This window comes from Amphiprion ocellaris, chromosome 3, assembly GCF_022539595.1.
Source record: "Amphiprion ocellaris isolate individual 3 ecotype Okinawa chromosome 3, ASM2253959v1, whole genome shotgun sequence".
In the NCBI taxonomy this organism is placed as follows: Eukaryota; Metazoa; Chordata; class Actinopteri; family Pomacentridae; genus Amphiprion; species Amphiprion ocellaris.
The window spans coordinates 41216125-41225688 of record NC_072768.1 but is presented as its reverse complement, the minus strand read 5'-3'; the positions used below and the strand labels follow the sequence as shown (position 1 = coordinate 41225688).

The window sequence follows — 9564 nt, the reverse complement described above, 5'->3', positions numbered from 1 at the left end:
CGGAGAACCCAAGACAGCGGAGGCGACCACAACACGGAGAACCCAACACAGCAGAGGCGACCACAACACAGAGAACCCAAGACAGCGGAGGCGACCACAGCCCGGAGAACCCAAGACAGCAGAGGAAATCACAGTCTGAAGAACCCAAGACAGGGGAAGCGACCAGAGCCCGGAGAACCCAAGACAGCGGAAGCAACCAGAGCTCAGAGAGACAAACAGACAGAGAGCAGAGACAGACAGAAAGGGAAAGCTCAAAGACATAAACAAACAGAGGTCAAAGAGACAGACAGACAGAAAAAGCTCAGAGAGAGAGACAGATAGAAAGAGTTCAGAGATCCGAAAACAGCGGAGGCCACCAGAGGTCAAAGGGAAAGACAGACAAAGGTCAGAGAGAAAGACAGAGTTTAGAGAACCCAAGACAGCGGAGGCGACCACAGCCCGGAGAACCCAAGACAGCGGAGGCGACCACAGCCCGGAGAACCCAAGACAGCGGAAGCAACCACAGCCCGGAGAACCCAAGACCGCGGAGGCGACAACAGCCCGGACAACCCAAGATAGCGGAAGAGACCACAGCCCGGAGAATCCAAGACAGCGGAGGCGACCACAGCCCGGAGAACCCAAGACAGCGGAAGCGACCACAGCACGGAGAACCCAAGACAGCGGAGGCGACCACAGCCCAGAGAACCCAAGACCGCGGAAGCGACCAGAGCTCAAAGAGACAAACAGACAGAGAGCAGAGACAGACAGACAGACAAAGCTCAAAGCCATAAACAGACAGAGATCAAAGAGACAGACAGACAGACAGAAAAAGCTCAGAGAGAGAGACAGATCGAAAGAGTTCAGAGATCCGAAAACAGCGGAGGCCACCAGAGGTCAAGCGGACAGACAGACAAAGGGCAGAGAGAAAGACAGAGTTTAGAGAACCCAAGACAGGGGAGGCGACCACAGCCCGGAGAACCCAAGACAGCGGAAGCGACCACAGCCCGGAGAACCCAAGACAGCGGAAGCGACCAGAGCTCAGAGAACCCAAGACAGCGGAGGCGACCACAGCCCGGAGAACCCAAGACAGCGGAGGCGACCAGAGCTCAGAGAGACAAACGGACAGAGAGCAGAGACAGACAGACAGACAGACAAAGGTCAGAGAGAAAGACAGACAGAGTTCAGAGAACCCAAGACAGCGGAGGTGACAACAGCCCAGCAACAGGAGAGGGCTGGGCTCTCAGACCAGGGCAACAAGACAGCACTGTACTCTCATACCGGGCCAACAAGGCAGCATTGTGCTCTCAAACCGGGGCAACAGCAGAGCACTGTGCTCTCAGACCAGGGCAACAAGACAGCGCTGTGCTCTCAGACTGGGGCAACAAGACAGCACTCTATTCTCAGACCGGGGCAACAGGACAGCGCTGTGCTCTCAGACCGGGGCAACAGGAGAGCGCTGGGCTCTCAGACCGGGGCAACAAGACAGCGCTGTGCTCTCAGACCGGGGCAACAAGACAGCGCTGTGCTCTCAGACCGGGGCAACAAGACAGCGCTGTGCTCTCAGACCGGGGCAACAACACAGCACTGTGCTCTCAGACCGGGGCAACAGGAGAGCGCTGGGCTCTCAGACCGGGGCAACAAGACAGTGCTGTGCTCTCAGACCGGGGCAACAAGACAGCACTCTGTTCTCAGACCGGGGCAACAGGACAGCGCTGTGCTCTCAGACCGGGGCAACAAGACAGCACTCTGTTTTCAGACCGGGGCAACAGGACAGCACTGTGCTCTCAGACCGAGGCAACAAGACAGCGCTGTGCTCTCAGACCGGGGCAACAAGACAGCGCTGTGCTCTCAGACCGGGGCAACAACACAGCACTGTGCTCTCAGACCGGGGCAACAGGAGAGCGCTGGGCTCTCAGACCGGGGCAACAAGACAGTGCTGTGCTCTCAGACCGGGGCAACAAGACAGCACTCTGTTCTCAGACCGGGGCAACAGGACAGCGCTGTGCTCTCAGACCGGGGCAACAAGACAGCACTGTGCTCTCATATCGGGGCAACAACACAGCGCTGGGTTCTCAGACCGGGGCAACAGGAGGGAGCCAGCCAGCCAACCAGCCGGCCGGCAGTGCTCAGAGACCGGGGCAACAGGAGCCTGCAGCTAGAGGACAGACAGAGAGAGAGAGACACAGACCAACAGACACAGAAAGGCAGATAAACAGAGAGACACAAACACAGTGAAACACACACACAGACTGAGACAGAGAGAGAGAGACACAGACCAAGAGAGACAAACAAAGACACAGACAGAGAGAGAGAGAGACACCGAGAGAGAGAGACAATGAGAGACAGACTGACAGACAGACAGAGACACATACAAACACCGACAGAGAGAAACAGAGAGGGAGAGAGAGAAAGACAGAGAGAAAGAGAGACACAGACAGAGAGGGAGAGAGACAGACAGAGAGACACAGACAGACAGACAGACAGACAGAGACAGACAGACTGACAGAGAGAGGGACAGACAGAGAGATAGACAGAGAGATACACAGAGAGAGACAGAGACAGACACAACAGACAGAGAAAGAGAGACACAGACAGAGAGACAGACACAGAGAGAGAGACGGAGACTGGATGAATATTAGAGCTAAAACACTGCAGTAAATGATGAATATTAGAGCTAAAATACTGCAGTAAAATGTGAATATTAGAGCTAAAATACTGCAAAAAAGATGAAAATACTACAGAAAAATGCGAATATTAAAGCTAAAATACTGCAGTAAAAGATGAATATTAGAGCAAAAATACTGCAGTAAAATGTGAATGTTAGAGCTAAAATTTTGCAGTAAAAGATGAATATTAGAGAAAATATTACAGTAAAAGATTAATATTGGCCCGCAACTGGAGGCTGGCTGGGCTCAGAGACGACGATAGATGAGATGAGTGCAAGAAAGATCCCCACACGACCCCATTTTAGTTCCTGTCATTGAGTTGCAGCACTGGACTACCTACCTTGAAGGTACTGAGGAGCCGGCAACAAGCATGGAGAGCAAAGCTTAAACAAAACAAAAACAAGAGGCCCGTGGCACCTGACGGTCACCTGAATTTTTGATGTAGTCAGTTTTGTTGTTTATGGAAAAAAAAATACGAATCCACGTTTTGAATGGTATACCACATAACTAAATCAATTTATATTCAACAAAGTGCGTGATTTTAGGATTTATGCTGCTACAGTCATGTAAGAAGCAAACACCTAATGCTGGTGGGTCAGATTTTTTCAGCTCCATCATAGATTAAGCTAATGTTTTTAATTCAGAGATGTGTGTGTGGAGTGGGTGTGGGTTTTGTCACCACTTTAGCGGCTTCATTACTTGAGGATTGAATGCAAACTTCACAAACTTATCAAGATCTTAATTTCTAGGGCATCAAGGTTACGATTACTATAGATAAGGGAAATAAACTTTGCTAAATGTGAAACCCTGGGGCCTGGACCCTTCCATCCACAAAGTGTATTGGATTCTACCATATCTGGATAGGGTTCTGGGCAGCCTGGGATCTTTAAAATTTGTAATTAATTTAGGTCCTTCACTTTGCCTCAGGTGACCTAATAAAAACTGAAAGTGGTAATGAAAAAGGTTCTGCAATGTTGTGGGGAAAAAAGAATGTTTACTTTTGTTTAAAATGAATATCAGTAAATCTAGTCAATGATTAATATAAACATGTTAATTTTCTTACATCCTGACGTTGGTCTTCCTCCTTTGTTATCCTCCGACCACCAAGAAGGGCAGCTGTCCTCCTATTCTGATTTGTGTCCTACATAAAGTTAGACAAAAGTGAGCTCATGCAATACTACAGTTCACATTGACAAATTCACGCTATACATACCTCTTTATCAAGGCACTGCATAACACTTTGAAGGGTCAACCTCCTGCTTGATGAAATGGCTGCTTTATACAACTGCAAGAGAAAAAAACCCAAAATGAGCTGCATGTTTTGAAAAAGGATAATGTGAATCAATTTTGCTTTCTTTTTTTGACCATTTCAGCTGTGTTAATGCAAATGGAATGAAATTTCCTTGGGGTCTGGATTCTTTTCAGATCTTTCAATTTTCAACTTCAGCTCTTAGCTCATCTTCAGCTCATATACTGTATACATACAATTGTACCTCTTGGCTCCATCGTGGCCATTTTTGGCCAATTGAAACCCATGTAAACTACATTTTTTCATTCCTTGTTATTCACAGTACTAAAGCATACAAGTTGGGTAAAATTGCTTTCATTCCTAACTCAACATTTCAAAATTGTAGTTTGTAATGTTTTCTACCAGATTATGTCATTTGTCTATTTTTGGCCAAAGGAGCAATTTCATGTAATATTCTTAGTTTCCAATAGGGGCGTATAATGACTTACTGCCCTCCAATGGAGTAAATGAATGACACAATTCTGACACAGGTGTGATCTTAAGGATGTCAGATAATGAAAAGTGTGTCTGTACATGAAATTGCAGCACAAAAAAATGTAGAGAGAAATAAATTATTGCATCTTAGATCCAGCTTGCAGTGAATTTCTGCTGATGCAGGCTGTTGAGCTTTGAGTGTCCCAGGCAAACTTGACTTTGATGCACATGTTGAAAGCAACTGTAGCTTTGTTGTTTTCATAAAAAGTGCCACACACAACTACAGAATAGACCTCAGACACCCAAATATCTAGTCTCCAAAAAAAAATAACAGGACATCTTGCAAAGATGCAGCTGCAGGGAAAACAAAAACAATCTACGACACTGTTTAGAAATCTGTCCTGGACTTTATGCAGGTGCAGTCAGTACTAATGCTATCAGCAGCCCAACAGCTCCCAGATCATTTTTACTCTGGCAAGATGGCGAGAAGGTCATATTCACTGCTTCAAGCACTTGAGTTTGTGATGCGATCAGAGAGCGAAGATGGGGAGAAATCCACTGCACTTGAAGAGACGACATCTACCAAAGATGAGGACACATCCTCTCGTGAAGATGAGGACACATCCTCCTCAGAGGATGACAGCACCACTCTACTGATGATGAGGAGTACCAGCCAGTACCTGATTCTTCCTCCTCAGGGGGTGAGGACAATACAGACACAGCGGTTAAACAAAAAAACACAGCTACAGGTAATGGCAGATACAGAGGAGCTGGCGGCTGAATGGATATCTCATAATGGGAAAATTCTTTGGTTTCCCACTAATAAAGAGACCCTGCATTTCAATCCAGTACCACCCCTCTATAAAAATAAATGTTGTTGTTTTTCAAAGTAAACAAGTATTGTGCATTTTTTTCTCAAATCAAATTTAAAGATTTAAAATTCTGAAGCTAAAAGAAATTTTGGATTTCGTGGTCAGGACTGATTCTAATTTTAAAAACTTGACTGTTGAAAGTAGAAAATAATGCGGTATTTTTTTTTACTGCATTTTCTAAAAACACAAGGTGGTAGTTTTCTTCTTTTTTTGTCAGTGCACAAAAAAGTTAATGATGCATAAAAATCATTGATACTGCTAATTATTGACAAACATTTAGCAAAATTAATCAGGCAGCATGTATTATTTTTATTTAAAAACGTGATTTTGTGCTTTTCTCCCTTTATAAATCATTATGTTATCCAACAGGCATTTAAAGGGTCAAAATTCTGGTTTTTGGTTTTCATGGCCAGAACTGATGCAAATTTTAAAAATCAAGTTGGTAAAAGTGGAAAAATATTTTTATATATATTAATTTTAAAGCATTTTGAGACTGCAAACAGGGGGTGGCCATTTTTGGCCACGAACACGCTGAGAGGGAGTTTTTTTGTTTTTTGACATTTATATAGCTGCAATTATGCTTAAAAACTAAATCAGGAAGCATGTATTAGTTGGTTAAAAAATGTGATTTTATGCGTTTCTCCCCTTTTAGATCATTAGCATTATGTGATCTAAAAGGCATTTAAAGGGTTAAAATTCTGAATTTGAATGAAATTTTAGTTTTCATGATCACAACTGATGCAAATTTGAAAAATTAAGCTGATGAAAGTGGAATTTTTAAAAAATATATATAAATTTTAAAGCATTTTGAGAATACAAACGGGGTGGCCATTTTTGGCCACGAACACGCTGAGAGGAAGGGTTAAGGTTAGACTAACCCTCTCTCTTCTCAAAAATAATAATGCATCATAATCAGTGTTGCTGTTAATGAATTACATATCTCAGACTGTGCTATTAATAAAACAAGAAAAACCGATAGCACTGGGAATATAGATAATGGTCATTTCTGAGGTTGTTTTTCAACAAGTGCTTTGTGCAAACAAACTGGCATTTGAAGGGTTAAAAATATTAAAATAAATGAATATTTTATATGTATGATAAGAATTGATGTTAGTTAAAAACTTTATGCAGTAAAAGTAGCAAAAAAGATTAAAAAAAATCTAAAAAAAATTACAGACTCAGTATGTTGGGAGCCAAAAATGGCCACAAACAAACTGAATGGATGTTGTTTTTGAACATAGCCAGAGGGTTAAGAAGACCTTGTGAGCTGTTGATTTATACAAATGTACTGATATTTTCATGTGAAAAACAATAAAAATATTTTGGAATTTAAAAAAAAGAACTACATCAATATTATTTTCTGACCTTTTATGGAATAATCAATTTAATAACCACCAGATTAACTGTAGACTGTAGGGTAAGTAGTAAAAGTAGAGAAAGATAAACTAGACAAGCCACACAGTTCAGACAGTGCTGCACCCTGACAGAGATCTTCATCCCCAGAGCAGCTGCGGTAGAGGAGCTCTGTTGTGATAGAGCGAGCAAGAGGATGAATACAGAGAGAGAGAGCGACGGTAGATAAACAGCGTGAATGCAAGAAATTCACAGTATTTCAGCTCGTTTCATTACTATACGCCGTACAAACACAAATGCCTCCCCTCAAACACTCGGACCATCGACAAATACGTTGACTATATGCAGTAAATATAAGCGTCCAAGTCTTTAGACTTCATTAACTTGTTATTTCACAAGTTAAAACTTACCGTGCAGATGGACAAATAGACAAATAGCGGCCCTTTTGATCCGGGGAGGGGAGGGGAGGGGAGGGGGGCTCAGTTTCGCGGGCATACCGGCACAACTTTAACTGTGTGCAAACTAGCTAGCTAACAAAAGGGTAACGTTAGCCAGAAGTTGCTTGCAGGTAAATGTTGAATTCCAAAGTTTTTTTTATTGCTGCTGTCACGTCGGAAGCATTTCTAACCTAAATGAACGCCCCTCAACTAAAATGTCCGCCATTGACAACAGTGGTGTAGTTTACTAATGCGCCATTTCAAACTTTGATTAACGCGATGGATTAGCATAGAGAAAAACACGGAAATGTAGTCATATTCGCAAAGCTCTGTCAATGTGCTGATTTTATTCCATTTTATCACAGAAGAAACTGCCATTGTTATTAAATTTTATCAACAAAAACTCAAAAGCACTTTCAGAAGATAACTTACCTCCTCGCTGTGTCTCTTCTCCCAGCAGAATGACGTATCCCTCCGCCCTGGTCAGTTGCACTCTGCTGCGTCACTGCGTCAGATTGCAGCTAGCTGGAAAAGGGTGTCCCTCCGCAGCTGGAAGTAGTCCGCCGCTGTTTTCTATATTGTTTTGTCAATAATTAAGTTGGGGTTGAAATACTGTGGTTTGTCCAGTTTAGACAACAGGTGAGGTCGACAGTTCTTGTATATCATAGTGTTAGGGTTTTATTTTTGATTAATCCCAAGATTATGGTATTTCTTCAGCAGGGGAGGTGGAGGCGGAGGGGGGTGAGGGGAGGCGGAGGGGGCCGAAGCACCTGCCCCTTTGCTCCTTGATGCCCAAAGTGCCCTGTTGTCAAAGTTGTTTTTTTAAATTCTATTTAATTTTGTTTTTATTTGTAAGTGTGTGTGTGTGTGTGTGTGTAAAAGTCTCTGAGGACCAAAATAATAAATAAAACAAAACTAAAAATAATTCAGATCTACTGTCGGTCGGTCACGTGATCTACGTAGACGTCCCTCACTGCTCTGAGGGGTCCAGATGTTCCCTGGAGCTCTGCGCTAGCGCCGCTAGTCTAGAAACCGGAGACCCGAGGGAGGACATCAACAACTGATGGTCCTGATGGAGAGGAGGTTCTGCAGCGGGATTCGTTTATGTACGGTGTATTTTTGCAAGATGACTGATGAAGTGAGCATCCTGTGTGTGTGTGTCTGACTCTGCACACACACCTGTCATCAGTTCTAGCCGCTAGTTAACCACACAGCTGCTGAGAGGATAAAGTCTGCCAGGCTTCTTTTTGTTTCTGTATGTTTCTGTTGTCATGGGCAAAGTGCATCAGAGAGATGTATTATTTTACTGTCAGTGAGTTGCAGTGTGTTTCCTGTTTCTAGAGGCAATGAGACAGAGGTTGCATTTGCAAAATGCATGCATTTTTGCATGCATTTTCACATAATTTTGGACTATTGCAGTATAAATGCAATAATAATTAGAAGAATTTGAATTGTGATTTTCTCAACCTCTCATTTAAAGATATCAGTACTTGTTTATAACATTTGTATATATAGACAAATTAAATATAATATGCCTAAATATAAAATATAAAACTTTTAGAACCTTGCTGTCTTGTGCAAAGTGGATAGTCAAACTGAATAAAAGTACAAATACATTTAAATACATGATTTCTATATCATTTAATTGTTTTTAAACTTATTATTAGCACTACGAATAATGAAGGGCAGATTATGAATCAGCACCATGGAGCAAATCCGTGGCTCTACAGTACATGTCTGGAAAAGGTATGAAATTTAAAAGCAAGGACTCCAGGAAGAGTAGCCACAGTTAAACAGTCCAGTGTCTAATGGTGATGTAAATTCAGCTTCAAAATAATAATTTTTCTCAAATACACTACATCACAGGTCAGAGTTTGAACCAATGACCTTCTGATCAGCAGTCCTGAGACTTAGCCACTGCTGCACCTTGTATTATGAGGTATGTTTCTGTATGATGTTTCAAATTCTTGCTCCATGTGCCCCCTTTTAACTTTGAGCACCTGCCCCTCCAAAGGTCTCTGCATGGCCCTGCTCCCCTCCTCCCCCCAGCACCCCGTTTCTTTTTTCAAGGTATAACTTACAGAAATAAGTTAAATCAACACTGACGGTCCTGATAAAGTGATGTGGGACTGCTATTATTTTGAACACCACTGTAGATCTTCTTCCTCTCCAGCTCCGTTCATCTTCTTGGCTTCTATCTGCAGATCTCCACATTTATCCTCCAGCAGCCTCCAGAGATAACTTCACCAAACACTGCCCCAGAGGCCGGTCGGGTCTTAGATCCGTCTGGAGGATGGACAACGTTTTAGGAACGTTAGATTCCTAAAGCCCTAACCCTAATTCTAGAAGTTAAATGTGCTTAACAAGAAGATCACATCAACTTATTGCATACATTTTGAATCTTTTTGGGCAAATGTTTGGGTAATTTTATACAATTTAGTCAATTAGAAAAAGTTTTTGGATCATTTTGCACAAAGATTCCGCTTTTTTGAGCAAATCAAGTCATTTGGATTCATTTTGAACAGTTTCCAGTT

General features: G+C 42.8%; 1 long non-coding RNA gene across 1 annotated transcript; it reads right to left on the bottom strand.

The window, feature by feature from the left end:
- Positions 1–7348: 7348 nt before the first annotated feature.
- On the bottom strand, positions 7349–9310 carry LOC118469535 (uncharacterized). Its single transcript, XR_008601209.1, has 2 exons — positions 9112–9310; positions 7349–7603 (listed from the first exon to the last, which is right to left on the bottom strand). It is a non-coding gene; the product is annotated as an uncharacterized LOC118469535 (long non-coding RNA).
- Between the last annotated feature and the right edge of the window lie 254 nt (positions 9311–9564).